This window comes from Lycium barbarum, chromosome 2 (genome assembly GCF_019175385.1).
Source record: "Lycium barbarum isolate Lr01 chromosome 2, ASM1917538v2, whole genome shotgun sequence".
Classification (NCBI taxonomy): domain Eukaryota; kingdom Viridiplantae; phylum Streptophyta; class Magnoliopsida; order Solanales; family Solanaceae; genus Lycium; species Lycium barbarum.
In genome coordinates this window covers 7,952,332-7,973,566 of record NC_083338.1, presented here as the reverse complement: position 1 = coordinate 7,973,566, position 21,235 = coordinate 7,952,332, and positions in this window count along the sequence as shown.

Sequence of the window (21,235 nt, the reverse complement as noted above, 5' to 3'; positions counted from 1 at the left end):
AGTTGTATGAATATGTGAAATTTAGTTTGTTGAAGGAAGTGAAATGTAAGTCGTGATCGGAAAGGTTTTCGCCATAATTGAGCTAATATTTATTTGGTAATATCTTGAGGGGCTGCTATAGGGCCTATTGTATGGTTAATGAAGTGTTATGTAAGTGCCAAGAAGGTTCCACGAGGATTGGAAGTCAAACGAATCAACGAGAGAAAGTTTCGAATAATTGTGAGTTATACGACCACTTATACTGTTCGTACAACTTTATACGGTCCGTATAACATGATCTTTACAGAAAGGGATGTTTCCATGGTGGTGTTATACGACCGTATAATACTATACGGTCTACTTATACGGACCGTATAATATTATACGGACTGTATAATTGGTCCGTATAAGTCCATCGAGCAGCTTTAATTTTTTTTGTATAAATAGATGACCCTTGCTCTTTTATTTCATTTCTCACGTTTTCACAAGTCTTGAGAGCTCCAAACCTTTCTTCAAGCATATTCCACTCCAACCCAAGAGAAAACAAAGATCAAGAGGCGAGAATCAAGGTACCCACATGTTAGAAGTCTTGCTAGGGTTAGTAGACTTCAAGAATAACTTGAGTATTGAAGCTAGCGTTTTCACCCAAAATGATATCTTGCTCCAAGGCCCATTCTTATGAGATAAAAGGTTAGTTTTCATGCTTATTTCATGTTATCATTAATCTTGGTTGTTGAACAACTTAGGTAGAAGAAGAAAGTAGAAAATGAGGTCTAAATGTAGCTTTTTTGATGTTTTTGAGTAGTGAGCTAACTTGAGTCATGATTCTTAGTATGATATGGGTATAATCTTACTATGGAAGGTAATAATAGTGATGAGGAATCATTGTATGAAAATGTGCTAAGGATGGGTATGAAGTTGTTAGTATAAGTTGAACATGAAAAAGAATTTTGAAGACTTAATGGAATGTGATTACCTGATTATGATATTGTGGAAGTTATTGTGTTTGTTTGGGAGTTGTCTTGCAATATGGTGGAAGTTGATGAAATAGGGAAAATGCTGCCCAATTTTTATTAGATCATGAATTATTCTAGTTTGCATCTAAGAGTATCATTAAGGCTTAACCATGGCATGAATCCTTCTAAATGTAGATTCTCCAAGCTTCGACAGGGAAGGTTAAGTAGTTAAGAAGACGACGAGGTATGTAAGGCTAACCCTTCTTTCTTAAGGCATGATCCCATCGTTGTAAACCTTCATGTGAATTTCATATTGTCTTCCAAGATGACTTCATTCTTAGAATCACTAAAGTTCATGATTCTTGATATTATCACGATACCATTAGTCTCATTCTATGACAGTTGATCCTCCAAGGAAGGATATAATGGAAATTATTATGATGATAAGGACGTCGAGGATACTTATGTACTCCTATATATATATAAGTATGACTATTATGAACACCGAGCTTAGATGGCCGGGTATGATACTAATCACGCATGCACCACTACCGTAGGGTACGGTGACACTGAGCCTTGGTAGGGCTAGGTATGTACAACACCGAACCTTATCATGGTCGGGTATGGATGGCACCGAACCTCTATGGTCGGGTATGATGCTACTATAAGTATAAAGGTATGAAGTGGAAGGTTCCCATTAGAAAGAGGTTAGGTAACTACGATGAACGACGCTAGAGGTTTAAATGGCTTTATCCTCTCATGACTCTTCTATCTTATGCTATTTCTTATGCTTTCATTATGTTATTGATCATGCTTTACATAATCTGTACATTATTCGTACTAACGTCCTTTTGTTTATGGACGCTGCGTCATGCCTACAGGTGGACAGGGAGATAGACTTGACCCATAGACTGCTTGTTCAGAGACTGCATAGAGGAGCACCATTTGATTCGGAGCTGCAGCTTTCTGGAACTATTCTTTTGTGTGTATATGGGCATGGCAGGGTCCTGTCCCATCTATATGATGTTACATACTCTCTTAGAGGCTCGTAGACAGTTGTGTACGTTTAGATGTCTTTTAGCCTTGTCAGCTTATATTTTGTATATCATTTTGTTAGCCTCGTCGGCTTGTGTATATGGATATGGGAAAAGTTGTTGTTGATGATATGAATGTGTCATTACCCAATGAGATTAGTATTAATTATGTATAGAAATCATGCGTAGGCCATGTGGCTCACCTAGATGTGAATGTACGATAAGAGGTGCCCGAGTGGGTTAGCACCAGGTGCACATCATAGCCCTCCGGTTGGGTCGTGACAAAAGTGGTATTAGAGCAGTTCTGTCCTAGGGTGTGTCTACCAGCCGTGCCCAGTAGAGTCTTGTTTATGGGTGTGTTACGTGCCACACTTATAAACAGGAAGCTGCAGACATTTTTAGCAATGAATGACCTTCTTTCTACATAAGATCATGCGATAGAGCCATGATATAAAGATTTCTCTTTCCTTAACTGTGTATTATGTATTTCAGAAATGCCTGTAAAGAGAAAAGCTACATTAGCCCAAAAGGGCAAGACAGTGATGGAAAAGCGGGCTGAAAGAATACTGCCACCAGTTATAGAGGATGGTGAGTCCCAGAATATGGCTCAATCTCTGTCCTCTCACTCGTTGCCTATTTCTGAGGAACATAAGGGAGCCTCAGCCCCAGCTCCTCTACTTCGGGCCAAGCTGTGAAAGAGGCCATTCGTTTACTAACTCAGTTAGTTGCCGCTCAGACTCAGCGGCAAGGTACAAGTCAAGGTGATAAGGGTGTTAATGCAAGAGCCCGTGATTTTATTAGCTTTGACCCTCTGGAGTTTTTCGGGTCAAAGCCGAATGAGGACCCTCAAAACTTTATTAATGGGATGTTGAGGACACTTCGGTTAATGCATGCTTTAGACATTGAATCAGTAGAGTTAGCATACTATAGATTGCGGGATGTCGCGGTTCATTGGTATACGGTTTGGATGGCTTCAAGAGGAGTTGATGCACCTCCCCCAGTATGGCAAGAATTTGTGGATGCCTTCCTCCGACATTACTTGGCTCCAGAGGTTCGGCGGGCTAGAGCCGATAAGTTCTTGAATCTTAGGCAACGAAATATGAGTGCCTTCGAGTATAGTCTCCACTTCAATTCTTTGGCTAGGTATGCTTTGGCCATGGTAGCGGATATGGGTGACCGAGTGCACCGATTTGTGAGAGGCCTAGGGCCACATTTGATGGATAAGTGCTTGACTGCATCCCTTCAGGATAACATGGATATTTCATGCATTCAAGCCCATGCCCAAAATTTGGAGGAAATCCAACAACCGCAAAGAGCTGAGCGTGAGCTTGATAGAAGTTATGACAAGAGGACTAGATCTTCGGGTCCGACTGGCGAGTTTAGAGGAGGGCAACGACAGCGGTTTTCTAGGCATTCAGGCCACCCTATGACTAGTGCGCCTCCACGGTTTACAGGCCAGAGATTTGATAGATCTACTTATTCCGGGCTGAGTCAGAGTTTCAGGGCTTCAGGTAGTAAGATTCGAGCCCCGTAAACCCGAGTTAGTGAAGGAAAAAGGTTGTTCCTAGGATTTTATTGAAGTTGTGGAGCTTTGAAGCTTAAGTTGAAGTTGATTCTTGGTATTCTAGTCCCTTCAATGTATGTATATGATTCCTACCTTTATGTTTGAGTTTATTATCAAGAGTTTTGGTGGTTTTAAGCAAAAGAAATATAGTTAAGGAAGTGGTAAGTTGGATAAGGGTAAAGTTAGGGTTAAGGGTTGTTTTGAGGGATGATTTGGGATATATTTGATTATATTTTGGTATGTAAGTGTTTATTTTGTTGTTGTTGGTATTGTTGTTGATGTTGGATTGAATAGGAAGCTGAAAGATTATTAAGTTTACGAGGGAGATGATGTCCGCACTTCGTTAAGCTCTTTTCATACTTAAATTGGTTAGTAAGTGAGGTAAATGGTCTAATGGTGGCATATGTTAATTTGATTGTAGACTTACGAGTTCGTGAAGTAGACGTTAGACGACTAGATACGCTTCAAGGTATGTTAAGGCTGTCTTTTCTTTCATTTTGGCATAATCTTATGATATGAACGAACAAACGAGTAAACGAGTTTCCATATTACTCTACTCTTAGAAGCACTAGGAGTACCTCAGTCTTTGATGATCCTATACCTCTTGTTATGATTGTTCCTTCTGTTCTTGGGTCCTGAGATTTCATATATTGATGATGTTAGCTCAAAAGAAGTATATTAGAGGTAGTACGACCTTATATCACTCCGAGAGTTCTAGTTACTCATTATACTTATGCATTGCATTCATTATACATATGCATATTAACCCTTGACCAGAAGGCGTTATATACGCATACATTATATGTATATGGGGAAAGAGATAGGCGTTATATACGCATTACCACCTGATCAGCTGGTGAACAGTGATGATGATATGATATATGGATCGGGCCGTACGTTCCTCGGCACTAACATATGATATATGGATCGAGTCGTACGTTCCTCGGCACTAACATATGTTATATGGATTGGGCTATATGTTCCACAGCACTAATAGTTATATTATGACTTATGCATATCATACGATCTTCGAGGCACTTTCATGTTATACAAATATTTCCAGATGTTCGGCCACTGATGCATTCAGATATTAATACTTTCTTTCATATTTCAGATGTTTCTAATGATTCTTATGTACTTTTTATTCTTATGACTTACATACTCGGTACATTACCTGTACTGACTCCCCTATCTCTCAGGGGGCTGCGTTCATGCCCGCAGGTTCAGGTAGATAGACAGGCGGTCCAGCTCAGTAGGACTTCGACATAGCATTAGTCGGTGCGCTCCACTTAATCCGGAGCTGCAGTCTATATTGGTATGCCATTTTGAGATGTATATGCATATCTGGGTATGGCGGGGCCCTGTCCCGTCCTTTCTAAAGTTTTTTATTCCATTAGAGGTCTGTAGATAGTTGTACGTAGTTGGCACGTGATGTAGCCTTGTCGGCTCTCATTATTTTGTTGTACAACATACGTGGCAGCCTAGTCGGCTTGCATTGTTGTTTACAGTACACACACACACACACACTATATATATATATAAATGCATACACCGATAGTTGATGGTTCTTGATGCATATCTCATGGTATTGTTCTTGTATAAATCAGTATAATTCAGTTATAAGTAGTGTATGGGCCACCCTATCCTTCAGCGAGCTCCAAGTATGAGTATTGGTGTGCTTAGTCAATAGAGGTCAGGCACTCGTCACGACTCATCGGTTGGGTTATGACAAAGAGTCTCCTCCAAATATCTCTAAGGACAGTCCCCAAAGCTCTAATTTTAAAATGGAAATAAATGAGGATCTAAAGGCTTTTAACATTTCATCAATTATACACACTGCCTGTGTTACACCTCTGAAAATCTTCCGTTGGTACGCAAGTAAATGAACTAGTGAAATACGAATATCGGGTTAATGATGACTTAAGGGCATTTTGGGAAAGAGTTATAACGTCCCTTAGATTGCTAATGAAGTGTTAAACAAGTGTTAAGAAGGTTCCATAAGGATTGGAGATCAACGAAGTAACGAGAACAAGTTCAGTGGACTGGTGAGTTTTACGGCACATTATATGGACCGTATAATGTTTTACGGACCGTATAATGGACCGTAAAACCATCACAGCGAAGGTTGCTCACTGGTACAATTTTACGGTCAATTATACGGACCGTATAAATTTTTACGGCCCGTATAATGAACCGTCAAATGGTCACAGTGAAGGGTGAAAGAAAGGCACGTTTTACGGTCAATTATACGGACCGTATAACGATTATACGGACCGTATAATGGACCCGACAGATCAGTGAATGGGTTATTTAATAGGGACCAGGTTCATAAAATCATTTCCACATTTCATCCCTTCTCTCTAAAACATCTCTCTACATTTATTACACAAGTTTTCAAGGATTTTAAGCCATCAACAACATAAATCAAGTGAATCAAGGGCAAGGAAACCCATTAAAGACCATTCAAGTCAAGAAATCCAAATGGAGGAAAACTAGGGTTTTGCTCAAAGTGGAGTATTATCAACTAAAGCTTGTTCCTAAAACATCTAAGGTAAGATTCATGATATTCATATGTTGTTTAAGGTATTTGAGAGTTAAAATGCTTGGTCATTAGAAGAGTATAGCAAAATGGGTTATGAATGATGAATAGTGACGTTTTTGAGAAATAGTTTGAATTGAATCATGATTGTTGTTGTGTTGTGACATGAGTGTGTTATAAATGACGTTAAGACCATGAAATAGACATTGTATATGAATGGACGAAGTTGGGTGTTGTGACCATGAACATGGACAAATGAAAGTAAATTGAGAAACCTTGATAATGTGGATAATGTGGATGATTAATGACCATTGATATGATATTATGAATGTATTGTTGACGTTTGGGAGTTGAATTACGATATGGACAAATGTTGTATAAATAAAGGAGATGTTGTCCGATTTTCTCTAGATTTGGCCATGTGTGTTAGTTATCGATTCTAATGATAGTATGACCTCAATGAAGGTAGAAACGTGAGCACCGAAGGAGTACGTGCAAGTGTAGAATAGTTCGACGAAAAGGTATGTAAGGCTAACCCTTCTTTCATAAGGCATGGTTCTTTGGCCAAACGTCTAAATCCTCTATAAGTCTATGATTTCTTCAATGATTGATCTTCCGAGCTAGTAAGCTCACGATGCTTGAGATGTACTACGACTGTACTAAGTTCCTCATATGACGAGTAAGCCTAGAATATAGATGTCACGATAACGATGATGATAGTATGATGATAAGAGTAAAAATGATATTAAAGACGCTTATGAGCTATTAGGTGTATATGTGCCTATGAAGGGTTATAATGAGACCCCGAGCTTATGATGCCGGGTAAGAATATATGTATATGAATATGTATAAAGTATGTATATAATTATGTAATGCGCGCGCACGTCTGCAGACGGTACGGATAACCCTGATGCCATGGTAGGGCCAGGTAGATATAACCTTGAGCCTTGGTTGGCCAAGTATGTATGAAACACCGAACCTTTATAGTCGAGCACGCTATGTATCTATGTATATATGTATATATGTGAATATGCTATGTATAAGAGATGTAAATGATTATGAGGGTAATTAAGTACGGATATGGATGTATGTATGCGGATACGCACTAGGAATGGAAAGTAAGTAAGTGCCATGATGATGATATTATTGTCTCCCCTCCTATGCTACTTCATATGTTGTATATTGTGCTTCTATATCGATATTGATCATCCTTTACATACTCAGTACATTCTTCGTACTGACGTCCTTTTATTTGTGGACGCTGCGTCATGCCCGCAGGTGCACAGGGAGACAGACTTGATCCATAGCAGCTTTCTCAGAGATTACATAGCAGAGCTCCATTTCATTCGGAGCCATAGCTTTTGGGTACTTATTCTTTTGTGTATATAGTCATGGGCATAGCGGGGTCCTGTCCCGCTCATGTGATATGTATACTCTTCTTAGAGGCTCGTAGACATGTGTATGTGGGTAGATATGTTTGGCCTTGTCGGCCTATGTTTTGTATATCATTTTGTTGGCCTCGTCGGCCTTGTACATTTGATGTGGCATAGATGCCTATGATGCTATCCAAGATGATTGTCGCCCAATGGGACTAATATGATTGATGACTAGAATGCATGACTTGATTTATGAATCGCCTAGATATTATGTGAATGTGTGTTAAGGGGTGCCCGGGTGGGGTAGCACCGGGTGCTCGTCGCAGCCCCCTAGTCGGGTCGTGACAGCCTGTCACCCTCTTTGGCGACCCTGGGACCGCCCCAGCGGAGCCGCCCCAGCGAAGCCGCCCCGCTTCAGTTGTGATATGTGTCCTTACGGGTTATGACAGGCGGTCCAACTCATGGTTGTCATAACCTGTAAGGACACATATCACAACATAATTGTGCATCTCTATATAATATTAACGATTATACTCGTCATCACCAGCCGATAAGGCTACCAATATATTATACAATAATATGACCCGGTGGAGCTATAAAATGTCTAACTGTACAGACACATCTACGAGCCTCTACATAGAATACAAATGATCATAAGGACCAATACCAAATAGACTGTAGCTACGAAGTAAGTGGAGTGCTGCTGAGAATCTGCTGATAGAATACCTACGGGTCTGATCCATCTCCATGCCTACCTGCGGGCATGAGCGCAACGTCCACCTGAAAGGACGTCCGTATGAATAATGTACTGAGTATGTAAGGCATGAATAACAATATAATATAGATATGAAAGGTAACATGGAACAAGAGAGATAACCTGTATATCTAGATGTCTCATAAGGCGGGTATCATGCATGCATAGCCTTTAAAAAAAAAACTTTTTTCATACATACATATATATATATATATATATATATATATATATATATATATATATATATATATATATATATATATATATATATATATATATACATATAATATCATCATCATAACGTACCCGGCCTTTTCAGGACTCGGTGTGTAACGTACCCGGCCCTTTCGGGACTAGGTGTGTAGCATACCTGGCCCTTTCGGGACTCGGTGTGTAGCCTACCCGGCCCTTTCAAGACTCGGTGTGTAATACCAATTGATCATTGGTTCCACAATAGGTGTCATACCCGGCTGACTATTGCGCGGCTCGGTGTGAGAAAATACATACATATATATATATATATATATAAAGCATGCATGAGAGCCAAATAAAATCTACGACTCTATCGGAGTGATGTAAGGTCGGTAGCCTCCGATTTATATTATGGACCAATCATCATCGCTATATCTCACCTTGAAAGAACAATTATTATAAGGTAAGATCAACAACAATGAATAAAATCAAGATAATCATGAAATAAGCTCAATAATCTCATAATAGCGTTAAAATCATAAGCTTTGGAATTTCTAGAATTAAAATCATCATCATCATGTTCATCATAGAAAACATCTCATCTTTAGTATCATAAGAAGCTTTTAAGAATCATGAACTTCTAACTTTTGGAAGTAAGAAGGTTATGGAAACAAATATGGAATCATAAAATAGGAATCATGCCTTTTGAGCAAAATCATAAGATGAGATCAACATCAACACATATAATAAAAAATCTTGAAACCAGCTCAGTAATCTCATAATTATATTAAAACCATAACTTTGTAATCTCTAGAAATGGCATCATCATAATCCTCATCATGGACCTTATAGAAAACATTTGTCTTTAGCATCATAAGGATTTTGAGAATCATGAACTGCTAGTATTTTCGGAAATAAGGTATTATGGAAGTCGTGTATGCATTCATAGGAAAAGAATCATGCCGTTACAAGAAAGAGGAATAGCCTAAACATACCGTTTGATCTCCTTATCCACTCAACGTTTATCCTTCCAAGCTCATAAATCCACACATAAACCATTCATACCATGGTTAGGCTCAATATCCTACGCTCATCTTAAGCCTTCAATTTGATTCCGTTTAGAATCTGCCAAAATTCGGGCAGCATCTCCCCTATTTATACTACATCCCAAAGACCACTAAGGGTCATCAAACATCCGAACAACAACAACAACAATCAACAATAGCAACAACTACAATATAATCCAATATAATCCTCTTTGATTACTTTAAGAATCACATCGAGCGGCAAGCTTGTTTAATGAATAGAAAACGCATTCAAACCCAACTCTCCTTTCATAATTTGGTCCACACCCTTCATAACAATGCGCATATATTTACCATATTGTATTTAGTTCAAAATATCCTTAAATGTATTCCAAAACGATCCATATTCCTACGCCTCATCCTTTACTTTCTATTCGTAGATTTAATATATTTTCTTCTCCATTTTTCCAACTAACACGTGAATAATCCCAATAAATGCAGGGAAAATATATTCTGGTTATAATCCACAATTTACAACAATTAGAAGTCATATTTAAACATTCAAGACAGCCCCTACAAAACAGTGGCTTAACTTAACTTATTTCGATGTAGTCTTGCGATGTTTAGCCTCAAACAACTTTATCAACATCAGTTTAAGCTAACACATGACCATAGAGGTGTTATACATACAAAAATCAATGATACAACCCAAGAATCAGGGCTGCATCAGTTCCTCTTCACCCTCAATCAGTAGCCAATACCGTAGGTTTGCTACTCTCGTAGTTTCTAACTTTCTTGATGGAATATTTGGTTGTTTCCACTTGATTTAGGCTGAAATTTCGTGGGTGGAAGTTGGGAAAATATTCTAGAGGGTTGGGGAATGTTTTAGAGGTGTTGAATGAAAAAAATGAGGGTAAAACCCCTTTTCTAGAAATCTAGAGTCGGTTACTGTAGCAGCTCGGTTGCTGTAGCAGCTCGGTTACTGTAACGTCCATAATTCTCTACTCCGATGTCGTATCGATAAGCGGTTTGTTGTGTTGGAAACTAGACTTCCTGAACTTCAATTTAGTCTTTTTCTTTACCTCAAAACTCTTCGTATACTAAAAGATATTCTTCCTCCAAGTTGGGCCAAAATTGTCCCTCATATTTTCTTCAAAGTTCCAACAAATTTAGTTTCCTCGATTCACCTTCCCTTCAATCCTTCCATAGCTTATTATATGAACTTAAACCCTCGTAACCATAAGATTGGTGCATATAATCACATATATTCTTAAAGGCAACTCCAGTGTCCATACATAAAACAACCAACACTTATGAATCTCAACGTACAAAACTACGGGGTGTAATATTCTTGTCACGCCCCAAAACCCACCCTAGACGTGACCGGCATCCGACGTCATGAACAACATCGAAAGAACCTAAACAACACAATAATAACACTAGAACCCGCCAGGTTCAACATTCGCCTCCAACAGTTTATAAAATAAATGTAACATTAAGTTCCTTTTTATTAATCTTTCCTTATTAAATTAAACAAAGTTATAAGTAACTGCATATATCAGGATCACAATTAAGAAATAAGATCAGCGGAAGCCTAATATAAATAAATAGTCATAAACGTGGCAAACACCTATTAAGTCGTACGAGACTTTGACAATCTACCCACAATTCTGACAATTATCTATGGAGCTTCTAAGAGACACAACAATCATCTAACTTCGGAACGTACCCCGGAAATCTAGAATAATAAATGAAACAGAAAGTGTCCCATGAACAAGGATGTGGGCTCACCAAATCAACAGCAGCAGCAAGTTCTCCTCAGCGTCGAGAGTATCATGAACCTGCACTTCTCTGTTACCTAACATACCATCAAAAACAACAATGGTATGCCTGAGTACTTTCGTACTCAGTGAGTGCCTCGGGGACAACAAGTATTATAAAAATAAAATATAATAAGACATAAAGAATCAGTTCTGAAAGGATAGTATAAAAACAGTCATTCCACTTTGTGATTCTTAATATCATTTGTTAAACAGTTTACAAAGCCATTAATCAATATAAAAACAGGTATTCAGCATGTATATCTCAATAAGAATTATCAAAACCGATTACAAAGCCTTTTTATCAATTTATAACTTTCAATTATGCCTTTCAAATTGATCATGATTGTCAACAACCGTTCCATGAGAGAATAAGAATATCACACATGCCAATACAAGCCCAAGAATCAATCATATCGCGCATAGCGCACCACACCGGAACATATAATTCTCGGTGGCTATCCTTCCTCCCGAATAGCTAGGCATAAATCACACCGGACTATGTAGTACGCGGTGGCTATCCTTCCTCCCGAATAGCTAGACATAAATCATACCCCGGGTAGCGAACCCGTTAGTGGCCACTCTTCCTCCCGAATGGCTTGGCAATTACCACACTAGGATCCATAGTGGCTACCCTTCCTCCCGAGTAGCGAGGCCAAACACAACAATAAAGTTCATAGCATAGAAGCCGATTCACAAATGGTCTCAAAGTAGTCACACCAACAATAACATTAAAGTTCATTATGCCATATCGAAAGAATAAATCATTCCAATCAATGTTTTGAAAACGTACAACTTCTTTACAAAGATTTCCATGTCCCAATTCACCAATGAGAATGTCATTACCAACTCTTAACTAGCATTACTAAGCATCTCTCATGGAGGAAAGCATTCATAATAGCTTATACATATATAGGGTTTGTTACAATCTAGGTTTAATGTGGGTTTGTCCCCTCACACACATTAACCACTATTTAGACATGAATTAAAGTTCAAGAAACATGAAAAGATTACTTTTCCTTTCATTCATTAAAGAATTTGGAATAAAATTTATACTTCCAACAATAGTTTCAAAAAGTGATTTTCATTCAAAATAGATTTTTAAAAGAGATATATACAAATCATCCTTATAGCCAATAAAAATGATTTTAAAAGAGACATACAAATCACAACCAAAGAGTTTATAAAAATCGATCGAAAGAGTATGTTCAAAAGAGACATACAAATTACCTTTATATTCAAAAAGGATTTTATTTTTAAAGAGACATACCTTAAATCCTGTTAAAATATCCCAAACGTAAGCTCCATGCTTCAAAGAATCATTCTACACCTAATTGTGGTTTGTATAACCAATAAACTATAGATATTCACCAAATTCGCAGCTACTGTTCATAGCTGGAAACGCACAGCTACAGACCTTGAAATCCGATCTTCACCGTTCACATTTAAGACCTATATGGTGGGGCCACTCAATTAAAATTTGGACTCGATCCCACGGTTAGATAAGCAGGACACGTCAATTTAATATGGCTAGTCGGAGGAATTCTACAGCAAAAATACTAGGGTTTTGTTTTTAATAAAGTGCATCTAAACCAATCCTATTTCATGATTCTACCAACAATTCCATGTCTAAAACATAATAATAATTCCATATAACCATAAAAGTGTGAGGGTGTTACCTTTTTGAAGAAATCCCAAAGCTTCATCCCATATTTGACCTTGAATGAAGTTTCCACAGTCTATCGATTTCATATAATGATTCGGTGTTAACCTAGTGATTAGCTAAGGTAATTAACTTAGGGATTTGAGTAAAAACTCACCTTAGAGAGATTATATATAGCTCTGGTGTAAAAACTCTCTCCTTGGACGTTTTTGGGTTGTATTTATAGGTCATTATAAAGGCTTGGGCTTTAAAACCTAATCCTACAAGAATTGGGATTTCCATTTTACACAACTTCAGTAAATCAGTAATACCTTTTTACTCACACGTCTGTTTGGGATGCATAATATATTTTTGAAAAGTTATTTTAATTCCCTACAACTTTTATGTTTTGAGTTTGTCCAAATGTCAAACGAAAATACCCGAAAACTGGACATAACTGGAAACTGTCTCAAACTTGACGAATTTAAAGATTTCTAAGGAACTTCCTTATCTTATTTGACCCCGAAAAGATTATTTAACACCATTATCCATCCCAAAGGGATCCAAAACGTTAAAATGACATCTAAACCCCAATTATTTCACAATGACACCTAACTCGGATTTACGGGATGTTACATTATCCCCCCCTTAGGATCATTCGTCCTCGAATGAAAGTTATGGCCTAAGTTTTTCACTAAACCTCAAGTCTTAGAAATTTTCGCTCGAGTTATTAAAGTATCACATCATAAGACCCTGTTAATACCATAAAGTTAACAATATGGTTCTCACAAGGACTCCTACAACTACAACGAAAAAGCATAAACATAAAATAAGAGATTCACCTTAGTCTACACTTTCCCTAGGATTCTATAACAAGAAGGTTCAACACATATATGCTTTGACTAGAAAGCTCACAATATATCAATCTTGACAATATAATCCAACAAGGAGGCTAATTTAACAACACGTGATACAAGCCTCACTTACCTTATATCAAAGCCAAGAATAACAATTTAACGCCTAAATCAACTCCCTCATCTTCTTAAATCATTCTTCCACAAGCAGTAGTTCTCTAATTTCAAGCCTACAGTATAGTCCTTCCACTAAACATCTAAGCACTATACATCTTTTAACCCAATATGAATATAGATTCAATGTGCAATAATTCTTAATTCACTACAAGATTCCTTCAATTGTTCCCTTCATCCTAACCTCCAGTACTTGAAATATATCACTAACTTAATTATTCCCTTAAGCTTAACAAGATTTTGTAACAAGGACTACCTCTGTTTCTAAATCTGTCTCAATTTATCAACAACCAAACCCTACAACGACCATATATATACCAAACACCTATAATGCAATTTCCGTGACCGTGTACCATCCCTCGAATTAAACATCACAACATGTGCACTCTATAATACCATTGTCCACTGGATTAACATATGCAACACGGATTAAGGTCATCTCCATAAGCGCGAGTAACAAACGCGTCAGAAATATCCTAAAAGAAGTTCAAGCTCAATTGCACAATCTAGAATCAAGAAGAATGAGAAACACCTAAAATGTCCTGGTAGTCAAACATCCATACAGGTGGCCAGTCTGCATGAAGAGGACTCCACTAGACACAGCTCCAAAGACAAATCCTAGGACACTTCTAAACCTAGGCTCTGATACTATGCTTGTCACGCCCCAAAACCTACCCTAAACGTGACCGGCATCCGACATCATGAACAACATCGGAAGAACCTAAACGACACAATAATAACACTTAAACCTGCCCGGTTTAACATTCGCCACTAACAGTTTATAAAATAAATGTAACATCAAGTTCCTTTTTAATAATCTTTCCTTATTAAATTAAACAAAGTTATAAGTAACTGCATATATCAGGATCACAATTATGAAATAAGATCAGCGGAAGTCTAATATAAATAAATAGTCATAAACGTGGCAAACACCTATTAAGTCGTACGAGACTTTGATAATCTACCCAAAATTCTGATAACTATCTATGGAGCTTCTAAGAGACACAACAATCATCTAACTTCGGGACGTAGCCCGAAAATCTAGAATAATAAATGAAACAGAAAGTGTCCCACGAACAAGGATGTGAGCTCACCAAATCAATAGCAGTAGCAAGTTCTCCTAAGCGTCAAGAGTATCGCGAACCTGCACTTCTCCGTTACCTAACATACCATCAAAAACAATAATGGTATGCCTGAGTACTTTCGTACTCAGTGAGTGCCTCGGGGACAACAAGTATTATAAAAATAAAATATAATAATACATAAAGGAATCAGTTCTATAAGGATAGTATAAAAACAGTCACTCCACTTTGTGATTCTTAATATCATTTGTTAAACAGTTTACAAAGCCATTAATCAATATAAAAACAGGTATTCAACAGGTATATCTCAATAAGAATTATCAAAACCGATTACAAAGCCTTTTTGTCAATTTATAACTTTCAATTATGCCTTTCAAATTGATCATGATTGTCAACAATAGTTCCATGAGAGACTAAGAATATCACACATGCCAATACAAGCCCTAGAATCAATCATATCGCGCATAGCGCACCACACCGGAATATATAATTCTCGGTGGCTATCGTTCCTCCCGAATAGCTAGGCATAAATCACACCGGACTATGTAGTACACGGTGGCTATCCTTCCTCCCGAATAGCTATGCATAAATCACACCCCGGGTAGCCACTAGGATCCATAGTGGCTACCCTTCCTCCCGAGTAGCTAGGACAAACACAACAATAAAGTTCATAGCATAGAAGTCGATTCACAAATGGTCTCAAAGTAGTCACACCATCAATAACATTAAAGTTCATTATGCCATATCGAAAGAATAAGTCATTCCAATCAATGTTTTGAAAACGTACAACTTCTTTACAAAGATTTCCATGTCCAAATTCACCAATGAGAATGTCATTACCAACTTTTAACTAGCATTATTAAGCATCTCTCATAGAGGAAAGCATTCATAATATCTTATACATATATAGGGTTTGTTACAATGTAGGTTTTATGTGGGTTTGTCCCCTCACACACATTAACCACTATTTAGATATGAATTAGAGTTCAAGAAACATGAAAAGATTACTTTTCCTTTCATTCATTAAAGAATCTTGAATAAAATTTATACTTCCAACAATAGTTTCAAAAAATGATTTTCATTCAAAATAAGTTTTTAAAAGAGAGACATACAAATCATCCTTATAGCCAATAAAAATGATTTTAAAAGAGACATACAAATCACAACCAAAGAGCTAATAAAAATCGATCGAAAGAGTATGTTCAAAAGTGACATACAAATTACCTTTATATTCAAAAAGGATTTTATTTTTAAAGAGACATATCTTAAATCCAGTTAAAATATCCCAAGCCTAAGCTCCATGCTTCAAAGAATCATTCTACACCTAATTGAGGTTTGTATGACCAATAAACTATAGATATTTACCAAATTCGTAGCTACTGTTCATAGCTGGAAACGCACAGCTACAGACCTTGATATCCGATCTTCACCGTTCACATTTAAGACCTATATGTTGGGACCACTCAGTTAAAGTTTGGGCTTTATCCAACAGTTAGATAAGCAGGAAACATCGATTTAATATGGCTGGTCGGAGGAAATTCTACAGCAAAAATACTAGGGTTTTGTTTTTAATAAAGTGCATCTAAACCAATCTTATTTCATGATTCTACCAACTATTCCATGTCTAAAACATAATAATAATTCCATATATCCATAAAAGTGTGAGGGTGTTATCTTTTTGAAGAAATCCCAAAGCTTCGTCCCATATTTGACCTTGAATGAAGTATCCACAGTCTATCGATTTCATATAATGATTCGGTGTTAACCTAGTGATTAGCTAAGGTAATTAACTTAGGGATTTGAGTAAAAAGTCACCTTATAGAGATGATATATAGCTCTGGTGTAAAAACTCTCTCCTTGGACGTTTTTGGGTTGTATTTATAGGTCATTATAAAGGCTTGGGCTTTAAAACCTAATCCTACAAGAATTGGGATTTCCATTTCACACAGCTTCAGTAAATCGGTAATACCTTTTTACTCACACGTCTGTTTGGGTTGCATAATATATTTTTGAAAAGGTATTTTAATTCCCTAAAACTTATATGTTTTGAGTTTTTCCAAATGTCAAACGAAAATACCCGAAAACTGGACATAACTGGAAACTGTCTCAAACTTGAAGAATTTAAAGATTTCTAAGGAACTTCCTTATCTCATTTGACCCCGAAAAGATTATTTAACACCATTATTTTCACGACCCGACTAGGGGCCGTGACGAGTACCCGATACTTGTACCGAGCACTCCTTATCTATCATATTACCTTTACCTCTTAGCAAGCCGTGTAAACAGAGCCATATTTTTTTTTCTGAACCTTAACATTAGCAGCGTCACCGTAAACATAAGTAGTAAGCTTTCCGCTATCGCGTTATACCGGGACGCGAACAATTCAAATTACAATACATCTAACTGTACATAGCTGACTGTGCATATCTGTCTACGAGCCTCTAGACATAGTACACTTATACATAGAAAGAGCCGAGTACTGTCGTGCCCGAATATACATGGACAAAATAGTACCGCTTGAGTGAGGCTCCGAAACAACTGGAGCGCTGTCAAGTACTGCTGGTAGAGCTTCTAAGGATCATGTCCACCTGTCTGCTGACCTGCGCGGCATGAAACGCAGCGTCCACAAGAAGGGACGTCAGTACGAATAGTGTACCGAGTATGTAAGGCATGGAAAATAATACAAGCAGTAACATAGAGTGCGATTAATAATATCATGGAGTCATAGGACATATAACGAGGCAAGAAAGTAACCTGTACATAGGAAGGCCCCTTTTCAGGCCGGCTGTCATGTAGGCTTGTCTTTTCATCTTTGAAACGTTTCTTTTCATAGGCATAGGAATTAACATTTATATATTACTTATTCTCGTATACAGAAAACAGTACATTTCAGTAACGGTATCTTTTGCACACATTTACAGACGCCGAATACATCGGCTCTCCCAACCCTCCTCCCCAACGGTGTCCCAACATATTATATCATACATATCATACATTATATATACAGACGTCGCGTACGGCTCTCCCATATCCCGCGTCCGGGCATCCCGCATCCAGGATCAAATCCAGCTGAATCAGGTGGTGATATAACAGTGGCCCTTCCCCTTTCCCCATATACATATACATGTACATTTACTTCTCTCTTATACATATACATGTCCTATATACAATTACTTATCTTATATACATATACATATCCATACGCATATACCTGTATCATATAACCAGCATGCACGGGAGTCCAAGGAAAGTTACGCCCATCGGAGTGACATAAAGTCAGTAACCTCCGATTACATTATGGAGTACTTGTGATCGCTTTGTCTCACCTTGAAGGGACGAGTATTTTAAGGCGAGACTATCAACGGAGAATAGTATTACAATAACCGTAGAATGAAATCGCGGGCATCATAGATGATAGTCATAGGCTTTGGAGTCTTAGAAAATAAAGTTAGAGCTAGGGAATATAAATACGATTCAAAAATAGTTTATCAATTTCATATTCACATTGAATCTTTAGCTTAAAAATCTTAGTCGTAGAATCGTTCCGGTCGTACTTATCCTAGGTACATTCTCTTGTCTAACATTGTCATGATCATTATCATCATAGAAACATTCTCGTTAGAGTAGTCATAGTACTTGTCATTTGGTAACGAGATCGGGATCAAAGGTCCCCTTTGGATTCACTTCAAGTAAGCCAGGCTACAGGAAAATCCGAGAGTAACGGGCCCACCTCGGGCCGGATGGGGTAGCGTATACGATTTACATATGTTACGTGTCATAGCGCTACTTGTGAGGGTCTTAGGGTAATCGGGTCCCATTTATACAAGTTCTAAGGGTGTAGGAGGTTTTTCCAACAATTGGCACACTTTCTAGTTCAATTCTATTGAACAAAAAGGAGAAAACTTTAGGTGCGGGTTCCGGGGAATAGGGTTGTCCCCGAGGCTCGTGCCCGACTTATTACCCCTAAGACATGCCACAGAAAGAAGGGTGAAGCCTTACATACCTCTTTCCGCTCCTTTTGCTACTCCAAATTCACGTTGCAATCCCGTCAAAATCTGCAAATTGGTCATTTTTACCAAAACTCTCATTAGGACACTTAGAGTTAGAATCTTAAGGAAACACTTGGCTACCGAAATTTCAGCAGCATTTCCTCTGTAAATACACCATCCTCAACATTTACCTAGCAAGTTTTCAATCAACAACAACCCGGGAATTCAAACCCGGCCAAACCATCAATATAAATTCAACAATCACACTAGCAATTCACATATTCAATTCAAGGTACATTCCGACACCTCAATTAGCATTCTACTTCCTTCAAGACTTTCCAAACTCCAATAGAACAACAACAACCTTATAATACATGTGTTCCAACAACATCATAGCAATGTCATTACATGTCTTCCATACAAGAACATTATTTTCAATTTACACAATGTTCAAACAACCCACTTTATACACACTTCCGCCCGAATTTCACAATATCATCAAAGACAACCACACATTACTTTCTTCCACATTTATGAACTTCACTATCATTCTACACATTCACAACATCATTCATGCAATTATAAGAATTTAAGCTAATGTCAAATTAACTTCTTCGACGCTTCCACAACGATTACAACTTCGTTTTCATTATGGGATGCATAACAACAACAATCAAAACACTACATAAAAATCAATCCGATTGTCCTACACAACATCACCACATTCGGCCACCATTATCAACAACACAACAACCAAAATACTAACTAGCAATTGCTCACCATTTCTTCATGCTTCAACACATATACACGACTATACATACAATATACACCACACGGCTACAACACAACATCAATATTTTCCTTGAACTTCATCCACTTTCTCATACTATATCATATACAAACGTCAAAAACATATAAAGAAGGGATTAAACCTTACCTCTTTCCTTGTTTCTTCACTTGACTAAATCCTCCAAATTTCACGATTATGTGTTCTTCTTGCTTCAACAACAACTCCACTTTGCTAGGAATCCTTGAATTGGTAGGAAATGATTTTTTTGAAAAAATTTTGTCAAGATTTCTTGTTGGAGAGAGGGGGCCGAATACCCTCTATTGTTTTTCCCCTTATTTTCTTGTTCTTGCTCTTCTTCAAATCTCTAGAACATTATATAGATAAGATGACTACTAAGTCATCTTTTAATTTCCATTTAGTCCACACATGGGCTTGGCCCATCAAGAGAAGTGGACGGCCAACATGGCCCAAATAAAATCAAGCCCACTTTTTTTTTTTGTGTTTTATTTTGCACTTCATGAAAAATTGAATCTTTTTTTTTTCAAATTCCAAATTTGCCCTTCGTCTTCTTCCATATTCCCACGAGTCATATTGCGAATTTCCCTTTATGCCCTTGACCTTTCTTAATAATTCTACTTCTAAATTCTTCATGAGCCATTCATATACTTAAAAATATGGCCTTGCTTGTTGTCCTCCCGCGATTGTCTTGAATTATCCAATTGCATAAAACGCGGGATATAACAATTATCCATCCCAAAGGGATCCAAAACTTTAAAATGACATCTAAACCCCAATTATTTCATAATGACACCTAACTTGGATTTATGGGATGTTACATTTCCCCCCCCCCCCCCCCCCCCCTTAGGATCATTCGTCCTCGAATGTTGAAGTAGAGTTCGCTCTGAGGTGGAGGTCAACGTTCTCACTTGCATCAGCTATAATTTACTTTACTTACTTGCAATTTGACTCGTTCATTAAAACTGAACCTACTTGAATTGCGCAACTCATCCTTCTTCTTTTGTGGCAAAACTTATGCTCGTGCTCAAGGTCGCCCTTTTTCTTATTATCTGTCTGTCTACTCATTCTTCACACTTTATCATTCTTGTTGTCTTCTCAACCTCCGTCCTTTACATTCTTATGTGCTCTTTTGTCCAGTACTTACCACATACTTTTATCTAATTTTGATCCCTTCTTCTTGTTATTCAGAAATTCTTGTTCTCTTCGATCTCCACGTATCTTTCTTACGTTTCACAGATATCCCAGGCCTTTGTATTCTTGGAGTTTACTTATTCTTATTCTTCCTCCCTTAAATATTACCTTAAGACTGGTCACATTTTAGCATCATTTGCTTTTTATAGCAGTCGAATTAATCTTTGCAGTACTTTATCTTTCAACTAGTTTAACACCGAAATGTCTCGCTTAATTTCTCTTTCCTTCAATTGGACTTCTGGCACTTGGCTAACTA